The following is a 6,000-nucleotide window of genomic DNA, read 5'->3' as shown; positions in this document are numbered from 1 at the left end:
ATGATCTATTGATAGTGAGATGGCCAAGAAGTTGGTGATGTGAGGTCACAAGCTTAGATGTTAGAATGAGGGTGACTTTTGCATAAAGAAGCTAGTTTAATTGAATAATCATGGACTGAGAAATGTGTTGCCATTTTATATTGATAGACTAATGTGGTAGCAATAATTATAGATTGTATGGTAGTCTATAAATAAAGTGGCTGGTTGAGATTATTATTTATTCAAAATAGGGAAGAATCTCAGAATAGATAGTTATGGTGGTTGTAGAAATCATGTATACGTTGTGAATGGAAAAGAGTAAATTAGTCAATAAGTTATGGGTAGAGACTCCTTGGTATGAATGGAAATTGAAGGTAGTCTAAAGGTATGCATGGGTAAGGAAACTTAATGTGAGAAGATATGTAGTGGATTTCGAGGTATAGTAGTAATGTCATGGAGAGGATATGATTATAGGTAGCAGTTAAGTGAAATTTCCCAACTTGATGGACTAGTATAGTATGTAGCATGCTCTATCGATGGTACATGATCAATGCTAGACTACAAGCTTGAACTTTAGGTGTGGAATGTAGTGGTAGAATAGTAGCTTAAGATTAATAATATATACTTTATGGGAGTAAGTAGTAGGCTTAATTTGATGTGTCCAATAGCCTAGATTAGAAACTTGTGGAATAATGAGTGGGAAATTGTGAGGTATATGTATTAAGAAAATGATGAATTATGGTTTAATCATTAAGTGGATAGTAGCGTGAGTATATAAGAATAAGTTGAACCCCTAGGTAGCCTGTTGTTAGATAAGGTTTATATTTGTATAAGTGTCATGTGTGCTTAGTTCATATTTTTGAATCTTCCAGTATGGAGAAGTCTGGAGAATTGTTGTATAGTGTTCTTTAAAGTTTATTTAAGGAAATATAGGTAGGCAATATGCACCTTTAGTAAACTTTTACAAATTTTGTTAAGTTGTAAATTATGTGATTATAGGTTTAATGCGAGTATGTTAAGTGATGGAGAATTAATTGTTAAGTGATAAGGTATGAGGATATGTATGCTCATGAGAGTATGAGTTGTAGGGTGATAGCTGTAGAGGCTAGCGAAAGTTAAAAGTAGTATAGTTTATCAGGGAGAGTTTAGAGTTTATGTATATGGTGATATCCCTTTTGTGTGAGGGTTGTGGCTATAGATTTGATGTGAGGTTATACCCGCAATTATAGGATTATGACTTTGATCTAAGGGGGAAATGACAGATTAAAGTAGTTTCCAAATTTTTTTATGGTGTCACATTTCCAGTAAGGAGTCATGATAAACATATTCCTATTTAATCATATTCCTCCTACTTTACTTAAATAGGTCATTTTACCGATGTCTTATGTATTTAAGTCCTACCTATGTCTAAGGTCTGAGTTCTCTATGTAACTCGTATAATGTTTCGACCTCCAAACTAGAAGCAGTAATGACCCTCAGTGATCTAATATTCCAAGAATCCAAGCTCTATGTTATGTTTCTCATGAACCATAAATTCGTGTCCCAAGGAACTATGGTTTTATACGTTACTAATTCATTTATGTTGGGATTAGCCAAAATGATAAAGTTGTATAAACTCATAACTATGTGCGCTTTGAAAAATTAGAAGCAATAACTTCAAGTATACATCCTTGTCTCAATCATTGACTTTATGAATTCCGACCTTATGTTATACAAATCATGAGATATGTACACCCATGTTTCTCACTGTAGTTTGTCATAAGAAATCATATTTTTTTGTGATTATGCCGAACAACTCTTTACTTATGATCCAGACACTTGATATCTGAAGCACTTCGTTTCTATTCTATCGTATCTTCACCTCATGTCCCTTCTTGAGTAGTGCAACAAGTATAAGTTATGATTGAGTAGTGTTTCTCCCATTCATGATGCTTATGCTTGGGTCCCTCAATGACCCTCCATATGTTAGTATGATGGTGGTTGTAGAAGTGTGTTGATGATTTAGGTAGGGAAGTAGATGTTCTTAAAGGTGAAAAATTTTAAGTGATTTCTTGAGCTAAGGTTATCGGAGAAGGGGGAAGAAGGAGATGAACTTTTGTTATGTGGAATGGTTAGGGAGGAGATATGTGGCGAAAATCTTTGTGTGAGTATTTGGAATTATTGGTATTAGTGGGAGATTCTTGAAGTGGGTGTAGTAATGATAGGCTTGAAAGTTATGATTGATGAAAACACAAATCAATGCGTTGTATGGTTAGTACTCCTTGATTTAAAACTTGAGTATGTTTGACAATAGTGATAAGGTGAAGTAAATCTTCTTAAAGGGATGTAGAGTATGGAGTCTCATAGGTTAAACTAGCACCTCTGTTCTTCGAGTTAGTCTTCAACATAGGAGTATTATACAGTGGGGCTCAAACTTGAGTGGTTAGAAGTGTATTGGGAGAATTGTAAGTTGGAAATAATGAGGCATGTAATTTATTGTTTAGGGCATAGACAAGTAGTGTCTCTAAGATTAAGTCTTTTCATTGTATCTTGTAAAATGGAGAATACTTCTATTATTATGTCCCGCGAGAATCTCATCTAATGTCTTGTACCAATCTTAATCAGGCCAAGGATTCTTAAGAAAAATTAATGCCTTGCAATGTTTTGATCATGTGCCGTAAAACACATGCCATGATCATGTCGATGTCAAGTTTCGTTATCTCATGTTTTGTGCTTACATGTTTCACTAGGGTTATCATGAAGCTCGTTTGATGACTTTGCATATTTTGTTGGGAAAAAATGTTCAATGTGATATTACATTCTTTATTTTACAATTTTATAGCTTCAAAAGTCACTAACCATCATTCGGGGATGAATGGTCCCAAGGGGGAGATAATGAAACACCCCACATTTTTGAACTATGAATCGAACTGTTTATCCTGCATGTGTAAGGCCTAATATAAAGTATTTCCATATGAGAATAAATATCATGAGCTATATCTTCGTATTTGAATTGCTTTAGAGGTGAAAAATCTTCATAGGATTCACTTAGAGCAAAGTTGAGTTAAGTACCTTTGATTCGGCTAAATCTTTGTATTCGATTTTACAAGGGTCAACTTTAAATGTGTATAAATTTTTATATACATAGAATTTTGAAGCTAAATACACATCAAGTTGTAGATAATCGATTCAGCTTTCCAATGATACAAATTTTGCCTTAATCCGAGACTCGACTAAAAAGATATAGCCATTTTCATGAGAGAGGCAGTGAGGTCGCGCGATTAGCGTGCGACACACGCTCCAGTTCACCCCTTATTTTCTAGTTGATTATGTTTCCACGTATTTGAGGGCAATAGGGTCATTTACCTTACCCAAAACCATCCAAAACACAAGATTTAAGCCCCCAAAGAGCTTTTGTTACATCAGTATTCTCTCTTCCTCTTCAAGAAAACCCTAAGTCCCCAAAGATCAAGAATCAAGCTCTTAGGTCAATATTTCCAAGAAACGAATGTAGATTTGGGTTCCATCCTTCAAACTAAGTAATTTAAGGTACGTGGGGTTTTTATAAACTACATGGGATTATTGAAAATGTTTTGAGTTAGGTTTAAAGTTATGGAATCATATATTTTTTAGGGGTTTTGCATTTATAGTAGCAAATATGCATTATGAATCCTTTTCAATGATATAATATTTTGGTCTTGAGGCCTTCCCTTAACCTTGATTTTTATATATGTATGTGTTGGGTATTTGAAAGTTGAATTGAGAGCATGAATTTTTGTACCCTCTCTCTAGTTATTACACTCCTTGATTTTCACATGTTACGAATTGATAAATTTCATCTTTTGAAGCATGGTATAAATATTTTTGGCTATTGTTAAATGATTTGAGATTGATTGTGAATTAAAGAGAGGGTGTTTTACTTTTTAATAAATGTTGAAGATGTTTACTGAAAGAATTACATGATTTACTACAAAGTAAGTGACCACCACATGTTTAAGGATTGAAAGAGAGAATCTTTGCATAAGTTTTCATATAGGTTGAAATGCAAATTCTCTTGTACTATTTGAATGACTTGGTGGTTTAAATATTATGTTTTGACTGAAAGGATTGTAAAACGATAATGTATGCTGAGATGTATAACTTGCAAGTCTTGGTATGATGATACCAAATAGATGAATACCATAATAGATTCAGAATATATTCAAATACAGATCTTATTTAGATTTGCAAATTTAGAGTTCAGAAAGATGCATGGTTTTACAGAACTAAATTTGGGCATAAAGAGAGTTATATGATTACCCAAAAAAAGTACGAGTTGAAAGACTCAACGATAGAAACGGTGATTTGCCGACATGGGGTTATGGTACCATGTTGTGTGGTCTTATGTACCTTGATTCATGTCGTTCCAATCTGGGACTATGGTTAAGAGCCATGCTTTATGGTCTTGTGCACTACCATGACATATTGATTTTATTGGGGATAATGGCACCATGTTGTGTGATCTTTTGTGTCTCCCCTTACTAATACTCCAATCCTTGCGACAAACTTAGATTAGAGGCTTGGCTGCCGAGTCAAGGGAGGATTCCATATAGCATGTAGAATTACAGATTGTAGGGTGTACCATCTAGCTCAGAAGAGAAATAAAGAGTAGAGTCATGATTTCAAGAAAGTGTTTTGAAATTTATCAAAGAATGCCCATGTTTTTTCCTATATCTTATGTAAACTATTTTATAAATTGCTCTCACTTATGTTGTATAAAATACATTATCTTGGATTGCTTTGCGTACCAGTACATTTGTATTGACCTCCTACATTTCAGGATCTGAGGCACAGTCCCAGGGTCCCTCTAAGTCGTAGATTGATATGTTAGAAGTTTGCAGTGGGTAAGCCTCCCTTATTTAGAAAGGTCGTGTCTATGGAAAAATGTTATCTGATTTTAGTTCATGGTCCGACTGGGGGCCTTGTCCCAGTTTTTAGGCAGATGTTGATTTTCAGTTACTAGAAATTTCGCAGATAGGTGTTAGATGGATTTGGGTCTTGCTGAAATTATAACTGTATGGTTTTGATGAAATTAAATGACCATTATTCCGTTTTGTATTTTTGCATCTTTATAGTTTATGAAGTATGCATATGATTTCCAGTTAGAAGGGCTCTCAAGTCTTTACTGTTTGGGATGTCTGTCACGGCCAGGGCCTGATTTGTGTTATGACAATACTGGCGGAGCTGGGCCATCTGGTGGTGGAGCACAGCTATAGGGAACAAAATAGGGTGGCGGATTCTCTAGCCAAGGAAGGAGCAAGATTGCAAAAGCTTGGAAATGGGACTATTTTTGTAGTTTCTCCTATGTGCACACAAGAAGCTCTATGGGCGGACATACTAGGAACTAATTTTGCTAGGAAAGTCAAAAACTCTACTCTTTGGACTCAACAAGACCCTATTCAGAATGTATTCGAACCAATTAATCTATATACTCTTTTTGATTTATGTTAATTATATCTTTTCCATCAATAAATAAATAAATAAATACTAGTATTAACAAATAAATAAACAAACAATATAACGTCCCACCAAAAGGAAGAGCAGATCAGGAAACACTCTTTAACAGTCCCAACTGCTTGTCAAACTACAAACCGTTTTAACTTCAACAATCTCCATTGAAATTTGTAACAATCGCTTTCTTCAACAAGACCCTTACCCCTCTCTCTTTCTTCTTCTTCTTTCTACTTTCTTCAACTTCTTCCACCCTTTCACCTCCACCTTTCTCCGCTCATGCTGCTGCAGATGAACTCCGTAACCGTGGATACTCTGTCTTTGGATCCACCATCAATTCCAAAAACAAAAACTTCTCTGGCATAATTTTGGCCCCTCCAGACTTTATTTTTTCCGCCAAGATTCTCAAAAACCTCTCATCGCCGCCATATGCTTTCACCATTCTCCTTCATTATCACACTCTCAATACCTCTTTAACTTAGGTCAACCTCTTGTCGAATGTTAATGGCGCTGAGATTCCAACTCTGTACAATAACAATTGTCTCTTCTTCT

The sequence above is a fragment of the Capsicum annuum genome, chromosome 8 (genome assembly GCF_002878395.1).
Source record: "Capsicum annuum cultivar UCD-10X-F1 chromosome 8, UCD10Xv1.1, whole genome shotgun sequence".
Lineage (NCBI taxonomy): Eukaryota > Viridiplantae > Streptophyta > Magnoliopsida > Solanales > Solanaceae > Capsicum > Capsicum annuum.
This window is presented reverse-complemented; position numbering follows the sequence as displayed.